We start from the raw sequence: 14540 nt of genomic DNA, 5'->3' as shown, positions 1-14540 counted from the left end.
AACAGGCCAAAATAACTGAGTCTATTGATTCTAGCTTCATGTTAATGGGCGTGTGGAAAACACTGAAGCGATTGGCCATGATACCGAAAGCATTTTCAACTACCCGGCATGCCTGTGACAATCGGTAATTGAAAATGCATCTTTCCTCCGTAAGATTTTTTGGGGGGAACGGTTTTATAAGATTGGGATGAAGCGGGAAGGCTTCATCGCCAACAAAAACAAAATTAAGGTTGCTTGTAGTCTCTGAGTTGGGAGGCAAGTGCAGGTCACAGTTGTTCAAATGCCCGCCAAAGCGTGTATGCTCTAAAACACCCCCATCGGAAACCCTGCCGTTCATGCCAACATCAACAAATATAAACTCGTAATTAGCGTTCACCAAGGCCATCAGGATGACACTAAAATAGAGTTAAGGCCGCTTTACACACTGAGATATCAGTACCGATATTGCTAGTGTGGGTACCCGCCCCCATCTGTTGTGCGACACGGGCAAATCGGTGCCCGTGGCGCACAACATCGCCCAGAGCCGTCACACTACTTACCTGCCTAGCGACGTCTCTGTGACCGGCAAACCGCCTCCTTTCTAAGGGGGCGGTCCGTGCGGCGTCACAGCAGCGTCACTGAACCGCCGCCCAATAGCAGCGGAGGAGCGGAGATGAGCGGGACGTAACATCCCGCCCACCTCCTTCCTTCCGCATTGTGGCCGGGAGGCAGGTAAGGAGAGCTTCCTCGTTCCTGCGGTGTCACATGGAGGGATGTGTGCTGCCGCAGGAGCGAGGAACAACTTCGTTACTGCTGCAGTAACGATAATCGAGAATGGACCCTCATGTCACCGATGAGCGATTTTGCACGTTTATACGACGATGCAAAATCGCTCATAGGTGTCACACGCAACGGCATCGTTAATGTGGCCGGATGTGCGTCACGAATTCCGTGACCCCAACGAGATCACATTAGCGATGTTGTAGTGTGTAAAGCCCCCTTTAAGAAACAATATCCAGCGTCTCCAGGAGGATTAGATGTAAAATGAAGTCTTTATTCGATATTAAAAAAATCAAACATGCAAGAAAATGTAAATCATTCACTTCTACATATACAGGTTCTTCTTACAACATTAAAGATTTCATAAACTGCAATACTCCCAATGTCATATATCTAATTGAATGTACTTCTTGCCGTATACAATATGTTGGATGCACAAGTTGCCCCCTTAAACAACGAATACGTAGACACATGTCTGACACTCTCAATTCCTCCGCGGTAAATGTATCAGCGGTTTCCAGGCACTTCACTACTGTTCATAACAGGTGTCTGGATTCCCTTGTCTTTGCTGGTATCGAAAAAGTTTATAAACCTGCGAGAGGAGGGGATCTTAGAAGAAAGATTCTCAATAGAGAGTCTTTCTGGATTTTTAAGTTGGGCACCAGAGTCCCGCATGGTATGAACATGAGGAGAGATCTCATTATGCAGTATGCTTGGTGATCTCTCTTCTCCTGTTCATTTTACAGTGCGGGTTGATGCTCAACTTGCATTCACACTTTTTACTGTCTATAATTATATATTTTTCACAGCTTGTGACAACATTATTGTTATTACATTTACCTTGAATTACTGTATCATTGGAGGAGTCCCAAAGTGGTGGGGCTTGTTCTCGTAAGATCCTTCCACATCCTGTACGGGGCACTTGAATTCTGCTTAGTATAAGGCCCCTTTCACACGTCAGTGATTCTGGTACGTTTGTGCTTTTTTTTAGGCTTCTGCCACACTCACGTGAAATTCACGCACGTGCCGAGAGACACGTATTTTCCCTGCGTGTTGCGTGCAGGTAAGTATGTGTCTCTGGTACGTGCGTGACACGTGTGTTCTACGTGTGCTATCCGCGATAGCACACGTAGAACCGGTAATTAACATACTCACCTGGTCCTTCCTGATGTCCGCGCTGCTGTCTGTGGTGCTGATCCTCGGTCTCTAGCCCTCCCGTCTCCCCGCTGCTGCTGCTGCCAGGCAGTGGAGTGAATATTCAATGAGAATAATGAGCGGCGGTCGGCAGCAAGAGGCAGCAGCGGCAGAGACAGGAGGGCTGGAGAAGGTGAGTTAATGTTTTGTTTTTTTTCACTGACATGTGTGTTTTCTCCGGCGCGTGTCACACGGGACCGCATCCACACTACACCCGTGTGGTACGGGTGCGGGCCGTGTGACACCCGTGCTGCGGGAGAAATAACTGACATGTCAGCGCTTTGAAAAACGCACACACGTACAAACGCACACGGACACACGTTCCGTGTGGTTTTACGTGTGTGTGCCTGCTACAATAGGGTAGCATTGGTTAACGTGTCTCCGTGCCGCCGGTACGTGTAAAAAATGACAAACACGTGCCGGCAGCACGGATGTGTGGCGCTAGCCTTAAACGTACCAGAATCACTGACATACGCAGACCCATTATAATGAATGGGTCTGCTCACACGTCAGTGATTTTTCACTGCACGTGTCTCCGTGCGGAGTACCCGCGTGTGCGTGATTGCTGCACGGAGACATGTCCATTTTTTTCTGGCATCACTGATGTCCCACGGACCACGCAGTGGTGTGGTCCGTGAAACACGTGCCAGAAAAAAACGTGCATTTAAAATAATAAACATTTTAACTCACCCGGCGTCCAGCGATGTCCTCTGCAGCCCGTTCTCCCTGCTGCTTCTAAGCCGGCTGATTACTGTCGCGCATCTTAATGATGCACGACACAGCCGACCCTGAAGCAGCTGCTGCAGGGGTCAGCGCCGGCCGGATGCTGCGTCGCGGGAGGATTCAGCACCACGGAGAACGAGAGCAGGCGCAGGTGAGTTGATTTCTAAGTGCAATCACGGGCCACGGAGAACGGAGCCCGGATTGCACTTAGACAACCCACGTGTGCCGTGATTCACGGTACACTCAGGGACATGTGCGTGTTTTACACGCCAGTGAAAAACGTCTGTGTTTTTCACTGACGTGTGAAACGGGCCTAACACAGAGGGGGTTCGCATTGTCTGCTCAGATTAAGGCTATGTGCGCACGTGTGCGTAATTCATGCGTCCTGCGTCCCCTGCATAATCTATGGAGATTGTGCAGGGGCCGTGCGCACGTGGCATATTAGAACGCAGCGCTTCGGCAGCTGCCCGAATCGCTGCGTTCTAAGAAGTGACATGTCACTTCTTCCGTGCGCTTTGCCGGCAGCCCCTGCTCTGTCTATGGCAGGAGCTGCAGGCAGAGCGCACGTTCTCGCCGCCACCATGCGCTTCAGAACACAGCTTTTCGGCTGCGCTCTGAAGCGCACCTTTTCGGTGCGGTGCAGAGCGCACGCATGCGCACATAGCCTTACAGCGTCTTTTACTGCTTTCACTAATTACCTAATGGAGCATTTCCTTGACGTTTAATCTGAGTATTATAACTTTACATGTCATGAACATGAGCAGAGATTCTTTCATGCAGCTCCTGCAGCGATCTCTCTCCTGATGTTCACTTTACAATGTAATTGGTTGCTATTTTTCATGCACATATTTTAATGTTATCTACTATATTGTTCCAGCCTGTGATAACAATTTTATTACTTCATTCACCCTGGATTATTGTTTCCTTGGAGGAGATCTAGGGGAGGGGGGATCTTCTTTAAAGATCCTTCCATATTTTTACACTGGGCACTCAAAATCCCGCACAGTATGAACACAGGGAGAGATCGCATATGTAAAGCGCCAGCTGGTTCCTGTCCTGGTGCTTACATAGTATCCCATATGCGGCTTCTATGTGCTTTAACACTAGAACTACTGAGGTAGTCATTTTGACTACTTCGTCCTATGTATTAAAAAAAAAAAGTCAGTAGTTCTAGTGTTAACTCTTTCTATTGCCCAATACTAATTCTTCATGTCTACTATAACAGCGTTTTTTGTTGCATTCACTATGAATTAAAAAATTCTTTTTTGCTTGTAGTTCATCAGTAATTCTCTGTTTTTCCTTCCAGGATGCGAAAGGAATTTTCTACTCAAGCAAATATTTGGCTTCCTTAGCTACAATAGTTTTTATCAGTATTCCTGTATGTTTTTATTCAATTGTCTGTTTATCTGTATTTTTTTCAATGCAGTTGTCTCTATTTCTTTTTAACTTTTCCTTTTTTTTGTGCCGTCTATATTGAGTGTGATGGGTGTGTTTCCCACTTAATTAATCCAACCTTTTTGTGATGTGCACTGAAGTTAAATATCCCTTTGGAGACTTTTATGCGCATTCCATGACTTAAGGTGGCTTTACACACTGCAACATCGCAAGCGACATCGCTGTAACGTCACCGGTTTTGTGACGTAATAGCGACCTCCCCAGCGACATTGCAGTGTGTGAAACACATCAGCGACCTGGCCCCTGCTGGGAAGTTGCTGATCGTTACAAATCGTTCAGGACCATTCTTTGGTCCTTTGTTTCCCGCTGTGCAGCATGATCGCTAGAAAGTCTCAGCGTGTAAAGGGGACTTTACAGCGACTTCGTTAGCGACTTCCCTTTCAAAAAGCTGCTTTACAACGTCCCCAATGACTAACTAGGTCGTTCTGCAGGTCCGGATCGCTGTTGCGTCATTGGCCAGGTCTGCCTGTTTGACAGCTCACCAGCGACTCACCAGAGACTTTGTAGCGATCCCGGCCAGGTTGGGATCGCTGGTGGGATCGGTAGAAAGTCTCAGTGTGTAAAGGGGCCTTAAAGGCCCAGTCACACATAATGACTTACCAGCGATCCCGAAAACGATGTGACCTGATAGGGATCGCTGGTAAGTCGCTGGGAGGTCGCTGGTGAGATGTCACACAGTCAGATCTTACCAGCGATGCAGGAACAATACAGGTCGCAGTAGCGACCTGTATAACGATCTCAGCAGTCACTGTGACCCTGTCACACAGTGTCAACACAACGATGTGTCCTGCCCAGCAGGACATCACCTTTGAAGAAAATGGCCTGGACCATTCTGCAACGACTAGCGATCTCACAGCAGGGGCCTGATCGCTGGTAAGTGTCACACACAACGAGATCGCTAACGGGATCGCTACTACGTCACCAAACGGTGACTTAGCAGCGATCTCGCTACCGATCTCGTTATGTGTGACGGTACCTTAAGACCTGCATAGGTCGAAACGCATAGGAAAAAGCTCCTCTCTTCCACCTGCCTCTGTATTTTGCTGTGTTTTGATGGATAATATTTTTAATATCGAATAAAGACTTCATTTTACATCTAATCCTGCCTGAAGACGCTGGATATTGTTTCTTAACTCTTCATGTGATTTCCCACCCGGGTTAGGGTGTTTCCGTGCGTCGTAGGTGTGACCAGGAGTGAAGAGGGGTGAGCTGAATCTTTCCCATTTATCTACGACACTAAAATAGCTCTTATAATTATAGAAATATGATTCGCTGTTAGGTGGTTGAGTTATATGGACATGTTTCCCATCCAAAGCCCCTCCACAGCTAGGGAACTGCTAGAGCTGCTCAAAATCTGAGGCAATCTTTCTCCATTCCTCCTCCGTGTTGGGAAACTGAATATAGCTACGTAGACAGTGGAAAATTGCATTACATGTCTCCGGAATTAAAGCGCTGAGCAGGAGCCGTGAAATGGCTGAAGAAAACTGTAAATCTTGCAATGCCCGGTGGCGAGGAAACGCAGCGTGACGGCCAATCTTTCGTCTACCGGGACAGCAGCACGCATTGCTGTATCCTTCTGTTGAATAAGTGGCGTAATTCTTTCCAGTAACAGTTTGAAGGATTCCTCTGACATCCGTAGATAGTTCCTGAAATCGTGAGGATTCTTCTCCTGTAACTCTCTTACCAGTTGCATGTGGGACAATTCGGACCTCTTCTGCAGCCACTGTCTGGTCCACATACGACGGTTTTGTTTGCGCCGCCTCTTCTGTGCCTTATCGCCGAGCTGCCTCAAGCAGCAAAGCAGCCACCACAATACTACACTCCCCATTGCTCATGTTGTGCAATCTAGGGAAATGAAAATGAAATGGAAAATATGAGAATAGTTACAATAAAATAATAACGCTATTATTATTACTGTACATGGTAAAATAAACAGAAAAATACGTACTGTATGGGTGTGTGCACACGAGACCCCCTAAAATGGCTGCTCATGCAAAAGCATGTATACGGATAGAAGCCAAGCCCTCCCACCATTTGCTTGCAAGTGTAGAAGCATGAACACTGTTGAATAGGACAATGATAGTAGATAATTGTTAGATGTCATATAAATGAGATAATATTATGAAAACGCATTTGAGACCCCAAACGATGCCTACCTTGCAGAGTACAACTCCCAGAAGAACTGTTTAACGGATGAAGCGATGCAGAATGGACTATATTACGATCTGCTGCTTCGGGACAAGTGAATTCAGCCCTCTGAAATGTGCTGCGATCTACAAGCCAGAACTGAGGATGGAAGCGGCCAATTCGAGCGCAGTAGCGATCACCAATCGTAACAGAGAGGGCGCGGAAAACAACAAAGATACACGCCTACGTGAGTTGCGAACGAGGTCGTTGGGTAAGATGTCAAACACACCGATGCGTGCTGCCCCGCGGGAGCCCGACGACCAAAAATGAACCAGAACAGTGTGTAATGATCAGCGATTTCACAGCAGGGGCCAGGTCGCTGCTTAGTGTCACACACAGCGAGATCGCTGATGAGGTCACTGCTGCGTCACAAAACCTGTGACTTAGGCTGGTTTCACACTACGTTTATTTAACATCCGTCCATAACGTTTGTTTAGCGGAAAAACGGATCCAGTGCAAATGCGTTTTCACTTCAATGCATTTGCAATGGACTCGCGTTAACATGCGTTCACCTGCGTTTGCGTGCGTTATAGTGAGGATCCAGCGACTTGCAGTTTTTTAACATCTTTCAAAAACGCTACTTGTAGCGTTTTTGAGCTGCGTCCAAATACTGCATGTCACCGGATCCTGACTAAACAGCACGCAAACGCAGGTGAACGCTGGCGTGCTGATAGACAGGATCCTGCTTGCTCTACTGAGCATGCCCAGAACCAGTCTCGCGTGATCTGTCTCTCTCTCCTCCTCCCTCCCTCTCCCTCTCTCTCTCTATCTCTGTCTTTCCCCCTTCCTCCCCTCCCTCTCTCTCCCACCTGAGAGCTGCGGACACTCGTAACCAAGGTAAATATCGGGTAACCACTTCTCTTAGTTACCCGATGTTTACATTGGTTACGTGTGCAGGCAGCCCTGCTCCTAGCAGCTGCAGACACTCGTAACCAAGATAAATATCGGGTATCCAAGCCCGATGTTTACCTTGGTTACCAGCGTCTGCAGCTGTCAGAAGCCGGCTCCCAGTCTAGTTCCCCTCACTCCCGATCACATGACTCCAATGCCCGCCCCTAAACATCCAGTGACAGGATCCTGCAAAATAACAGATGCGTTTGCATGCGTTTTTTGCTGTAAAAGCAGGATCCGCTTTTGCAGCAAAAAAACGTTCCTGACGCATGTTAAATAAACGTAGTGTGAAACCAGCCTTAGCAACGATCTCGCTATGTGAGAAGTACCCTTTAGTCCTTACTTCAGCTATCTTTATTGTACAGACATTGCCCCACTTCCGTCCTGTTGCTCCTCCTTTCTTGGCCGCACTTCCTGCGCTATTCCTTATACACATTCCATGCCCCACTTCCTGCTGCTCCAGCTTTGTCACTTCCAGTTAGCCCCTTTTACACCCCCTGCCTCATGGTGACACACACTGCCTGAGCAGCACACACACACTGCCGAGCAGCACACACACACTGCCATTCCTCTGAGGTAAGTGCATGATATTTGGAACATGTGGTTTTCTCTGTACCCGTTACTTATTGCAGTCTTTATATACTGATGGTCTCTTTCTGTATTTACTTTTTGTTTGTTCTATTTCACATGCCAGGCTATATATATATTTATATATACAGTATATAAACCTGCCTGTGTCTGTGTGGAATCCTGCCTATATATATGCATCTGTATATAAGCCAGGATATATGCCTGCAGTTACTACCGTATCTCCCATGGGATGTATAAACACCAGTCTTTGTGTATCATATCTGATGTATACAGCAGAATATAGTATAGTGCTGGGTATATATAGTATATAATGTAGAGTTGTGTGTGTGTATGTATATAGTGTAGAGATGTTTATATAGTTTGGCCCTGTGTATATATTGCGGAATCCACACTACAGTATATACACATCTCTACACTATGTAGTATATACACCGCTCCACAGTATATAGTGTTGAGCTGTGTATATAATGGCTTGCAGCATATATTTTGGAGCTTAGCATACGTGTCCTGTCTTATATACATGGTGCAACTCTTGAGTATCTGCATAGATTATATATATATATATATGGGCGGCACGGTGGCTCAGTGGTTAGCACTGGAGTCTTGCAGCGCTGGGGTCCTGGGTTCAAATCCCACCAAGGACACCATCTGCAAGGAGTTTGTATGTTCTCCCCGTGTTTGCGTGGGTTTCCTCCGGGTTCTCCGGTTTCCTCCCACACTCCAAAGACCTATAGACAGGGAATCTAGATTGTGAGCCCTAATGGGGACAGTGTTACCAATGTATGTAAAGCGCTGTGGAATTAACAGCGCTATATAAATGAATAAAATTATTATTAATTATTATTATATATATATATATATATAATTTATATATGTCATATGAAAAAGTTTGGGCACCCCTATTAATGTTAACCTTTTTTCTTTATAACAATTTGGGTTTTTGCAGCAGCTATTTCAGTTTCATATATCTATTAACTGATGGACTGAGTAATATTTCTGGATTGAAATGAGGTTTATTGTACTAACAGAAAATGTGCATTTAAACAAAATTTGACCAGTGCAAAAGTATGGGCACCTCATCATAAAAGTGACATTGATATTTTGTAGATCCTCCTTTTGCAAAAATAACAGCCTCTAGTCGCTTCCTGTAGCTTTTAATGAGTTCCTGGATCCTGGATGAAGGTATATTTGACCATTCCTGTTTACAAAACAATTCCAGTTCAGTTAAGTTTGATGGTTGCCGAGCATAGACAGCCGCTTCAAATCATCCCACAGATGTTCAATGATATTCAGGTCTGGGGACTGGGATGGCCATTCCAGAACATTGTAATTGTTCCTCTGCATGAATGCCTGAGTAGATTTGGAGCGGTGTTTTGGATCATTGTCTTTCTGAAATATCCATTCCCTGCGTAACTTCAACTTCGTCACTGATTCTTGCACATTATTGTCAAGAATCTGCTGATACTGAGTTGAATCCATGCAACCCTCAACTTTAACAAGATTCCCGGTGCCGGCATTGGCCACACAGCCCCAAAGCATGATGGAACCTCTACCAAATTTTACTGTTGGTAGCAAGTGCTTTTCTTGGAATGCCGTGTTTTTTTGCCTCCATGCATAACGCCTTTTTGTATGACCAAACAACTCAATCTTTGTTTCATCAGTCCACAGGACCTTCTTCCAAAATGTAACTGGCTTGTCCAAATGTGCTTTTGCATACCTCAGGCGACTCTGTTTGTGTCGTGCTTGCAGAAACTGTTTCTTTCGCATCACTCTCCCATACAGCTTCTCCTTGTGCAACGTGCACTGTATCGTTGACCGATGCACATTGACACCATCTGCAGCAAGATGATGCTGCAGGTCTTTGGAGGTGGTCTGTGGATTGTCCTTGACTGTTCCCACCATTATTCTTCTCTGCCTTTCTGATATTTTTCTTGGCCTGCCACTTCTGGGCTTAAAAAGAACTGTACCTATGTTCTTCCATTTCCTTACTATGTTCCTCACAGTGGAAACTGACAGTTTAAATCTCTGAGACAACTTTTTGTATCCTTCCCCTGAACAACTATGTTGAATAATCTTTGTTTTCAGATCATTTGAGAGTTGTTTTGAGGAGCCCATGATGCCACTCTTCATAGGAGATTCAAATAGGAGAACAACTTGCATGTGGCCACCTTAAATACCTTTTCCCATGATTGGATAAAGCTCAATGAGGTTACAAAACCAATTTAGTGCTTTAGTAAGTCAGTAAAAAGTAGTTAGGAGGGTTCAAATCAAGAAATTGATAAGGGTGCCCATACTTTTGCACCGGTCAAATTTTGTTTAAATGTGGATTGCACATTTTCTGTTAGTACAATAAACCTCATTTCAATCCAGAAATATTACTCAGTCCATCATTTATTAGATATATGAAACTGAAATAGCTGTTGCAAAAACCCAAATTTTTATAAAGAAAAAAGTTTAACATTAATAGGGGTGCCCAAACTTTTTCATATGACTGCATATAAAGCTGAATGTGTGTGTGTGTGTGTGTGTGTGTGTATGTCTGGGATTGGCATCTGCACCGTCGCAGCTACAGCCACAAAATTTTGCACACTCACACTTCTGGACGAGAGCGTCATAGGCTATGTTTTGAGGGGAAATTTTAACCCCGAACTTTACAGTTATTCACCAAAAAACCTGCCTCCATTAAAGTGAATGGAGCTGGGAGCAACAGTGCAGCCAGAACTTCAGAAGAATGCGCAGCCATGCGCTTATATGGAATGTTGGCATGTCACAATGCAGCCAGGGAAAGAGACAAACACAGACAGGGAAAGAGGCAGACACAGACAGGGTAAGAAACAGACATAGACAGGGTAAGAGACAGACACAAAGAGACAGACTGACAGGGAAAGAGACAGACTGACAGGGAAAGAGACAGAGAGGGAAAGAGAAAGACAGGTTAAGAGACAGAGACAGACACAGGGAAACAGACAGACAGGGAAAGAGAGGAAAAGAGACAGACAGGCAAAGAGACAGACAAAGAGACAGACACAGGGAAAGAGACAGACAGGGAAAGAGATTGAGACAGACGGAGAAATAGACAGAGACAGTCAGACACAGGGAAAGAGACAGACAGACAGAGAGAGACAGAGAGATATACAGAGGGGGAGATAGACATTATAATTACATTTCTATCTATTTGTTTTGTGGTGTTTGTGTGCAGAATACATTTTTGTTAATACATTCTATTTTGTTAACAGCAGTTATTAACCCGGGCGAAGCCCAGGATAGTAACTGTCTCTCTGGCACTCTCCCTCTCTCCAAGTCTCTATCTGTCTCTCCAAGTTTCTGTCTCTCTGTCTATCTCTGTCTGTCTCTTTCCCTGTCTACAGAAAAGCAAAAGCCACAGGGAAAATAGTAGCATATTGATTATTTGTATATAAATCTGAGTCTAATGCAGCATTGACAGCAACTTATTGACTACATATATATATACTGGACAGGTTGCAATTGGAACAACCAAAATGAAAGCAAAAAGAAAAAACGACCAGACGTCCTGATTGCAGGTGAAAAAATATGTTTATTGATTTGCTTTCCTCAAATAAGGTGGACACACCATGTGATTAAAAACAATAAGAACAGGGTTTCATGGCATACTCACGTTCCTCACAACATTGGTGGCTATATAGGGTAGCCTGATATAGGTACCATTGAAATTAATAATACATCCAGACAATGTATGTGAATACTTGTTTTTTATAATGCAGGAACACTATCATCAAGACTGGACAACTGAAAAAAATACCAATTTATCTTATAGAGAAAATATACAGAATACTATATATATATATATATATATATATATGTATGTATGTATGTGTATATATATATATATATATATATATATATAAAAACAAGGAGTTTTAAAGGTACAAAGTTAAAAGGTAATTTTTATTAGAACAAATGTATTAAAAAATAGAATTGTGCATTTTTCCATAAGACACAGTTATAGTACAATATTACCAGCAAATACGATTGGTACAAAAGAATGGTACAGTGGGTACACAGGTGAGAGTGAACCTAAAGAACGCCCCAAAACAGATGACCTAAAGAGTAAAGGCCGAAACAACGGCTAAAAATGAAGGTCAAAGAAGTGAAAACCTGGGCGCCCGGTCCACAAACACCTGCAGATGGTGAGCGATGAAAAAGCAGGCAATGATGACCGGGTGTAAGTCCAAAAACAGGGGCTGATCGCTGAATATACAGCTGGCAAAAAGTCAGCGTTAATGCCTAGGACGCCGGTGCAAAATACATAATGACCGGATGTACGTCCAAATGCTTAAGCCTAAAATAATTGCCAAATAAGCAGCTAACAGAAAAGCAGCAATGATACCTAGGACGCCGGTGCACAATGCCAACCGGATGTACGCCCAAAGCCTATGCTTGTGCTGATCGCCAAGTGTCAGTTAGCAAACAATCAGCGATGATACCTGGGACGCCAGTAACCAGAGCCTGCAGGAAGGAGTGCTCCACGTGGAGGATCCGCGCCCATGGCTGTGCCCCGCCTCTGTAAATAATAAGAATCTTTAAAAGTAAAAAAATTGTGTGTCAGGACAAAGTGGAGGAGCTCTAAGATCTTAGAGCTCCTCCACTTTGTCCTGACACACAATTTTTTTACTTTTAAAGATTTTTATTATTTACAGAGGCGGGGCACAGCCATGGGCGTGGCCTGTGCGCCTTCATACGCAAATGCCCCCAAGATTGGTGGCTTATTTGGATATAGCCGTCCGATCAAGGGGTCATATCCTTGTGGCCATTGCCTTGCGTGCGCGAATGTCTCTCGGTGCTCTACATTTAAATCCAGTGATGGAACGCGGACTTTTTACATCAATGAATACATCTCATGTGGCAGTTCTTATGTCATCTATTATGCCACATGTGGGTGTTCAAAAATCTACATCGGCCTCACCTCAAGGGAACTTCGAGTGAGGATCCGCGAGCACGTGAGAGACATTTGCGCAGCAAGGACGGTGGTGGATGTGGCTTCTTTAAAAACTTTACCCCGACATTTTCGACTATTCCATGACTGCGACGCTCAATCCCTTAGATTTCTTGGGATCGATCTGATACATGGGGGTATCAGAGGTGGCAATATGAAGAAAATATTGGCACAAAGGGAGGCGAAATGGATAGTGGCACTTGACACTTTGAGTCCTAGGGGACTTAATGAAAATTTGAGTTTTTCTTCTTTCTTATAAATTGCTGTATCATCATTATGCGATTCTGGGTGCTTTTTTGTGTTTTACATTTTTATTATTTTACAATGTCTTTTTTAATTTTTCACTCTGCTGATATTGTATTTCTGTTTGCTTGTGCTTTGCAGTATCCTAAAAATTGTTGATGGACATTTTTTATTTGGTCTATTCTTCAACCTCTCATGGACCTGTTTTTGGATATCTATTTAACCAAATGTCAACATTCATATTATACAACTTCATTGGGACCACCTTTGAACATCTACGGAAACCATATTCTTGGATCTTCTTTGCCCATTTTGGACATCATGTATTACATCTAAAATGTATATTTGTGAAATCTTTTTGTCGTGTATATGATATATGTTATCCTTTCTGGTTTTTCGATACATTTGGTGGTTTTGGAAGTGCGCATGTCCGGGTTGCGTCACCCCCTCCTGCCCCCCTGCGGCGTCTTATGATTCCAGTATGCGTCCGTTCCCATGGTCATCGCTCACCATCTGCAGGTGTTTGTGGACCGGGCGCCCAGGTTTTCACTTCTTTGACCTTCATTTTTAGCCGTTGTTTCGGCCTTTACTCTTTAGGTCATCTGTTTTGGGGCGTTCTTTAGGTTCACTCTCACCTGTGTACCCACTGTACCATTCTTTTGTACCAATCGTATTTGCTGTTAATATTGTACTATAACTGTGTCTTATGGAAAAATGCACAATTCTATTTTTTAATACATTTGTTCTAATAAAAATTACCTTTTAACTTTGTACCTTTAAAACTCCTTGTTCTCCTTGTTTTCATGCTTATTGGAGTGGTATGGGTTCGGCACCTTTCATTGTATTGTTGTTGACCCTATTTTGCTAAGCAATGTGCCGTAAGTTTTTTTGTTTAATATATATATATATATATATTGGCTGTATTATTAATTTTAATGGTACCTATGTCAGACTACCCTATATAGCCACCAATGTTGTGAGGACCGTGATTATGCCAGTAACCCCTGTTTTTCTTGTTGTTTTTAATCACATGGTGTGTCCACCTTATCTGATGAATAAATATATATTTTTTTTTCACCTGCAATCAGGACGTCTGGTCGTTTTTCGTTTTGCATATTTCCCTGTCTGTCTGCCTCTTTCCCTGTCTGTCTGTATCCCTGCCTGCCTCTTTCCCTGTCAGTCTCTTCACCGATATTATATTACCTCACACATAATCTTCTTATACTAAAAATGTTTCCGTTGCCTATAGCAACCAATCACAGCTCCTATTAAAGTGAACCTGTCACTAGTTTTGTGGCCTATAAGCTGCAGCCACCACCAGTGCGCACTTATATACAGCATTCTAACATGCTGTATATAAGAGCCCAGGCCGCTGTGTAGAACGTAAAAAAACATTTTATAATACTCACCTAGAAGGTTGCTCCAGTGCAGACTAGTTGGATGGGTGGTGCTGTTCTCCGGTAACGGCGCCTCCTCTTTTGGCCATCTTTGTTCTCTTTCTTCTGAAACCGGCGTGCATACA

The 14540-nt window shown here is 44.1% G+C and overlaps 1 protein-coding gene and 1 long non-coding RNA gene across 2 annotated transcripts in view; both read left to right on the top strand.

The window, feature by feature from the left end:
- Positions 1–14540, top strand: part of LOC142246722 (uncharacterized) — a 294524-nt gene that overhangs the window by 203090 nt on the left and 76894 nt on the right. The gene's annotated exons all lie outside the window — the stretch shown is intronic.
- On the top strand, positions 7718–14102 carry LOC142245474 (uncharacterized). Its single transcript, XR_012724774.1, has 2 exons — positions 7718–7785; positions 13160–14102. It is a non-coding gene; the product is annotated as an uncharacterized LOC142245474 (long non-coding RNA).

The sequence above is a fragment of the Anomaloglossus baeobatrachus genome, chromosome 7, assembly GCF_048569485.1.
Source record: "Anomaloglossus baeobatrachus isolate aAnoBae1 chromosome 7, aAnoBae1.hap1, whole genome shotgun sequence".
Classification (NCBI taxonomy): Eukaryota; Metazoa; Chordata; class Amphibia; order Anura; family Aromobatidae; genus Anomaloglossus; species Anomaloglossus baeobatrachus.
Note: the sequence above shows the minus strand (reverse complement) of the source record. Positions and strands in the feature narration are given on the sequence as shown.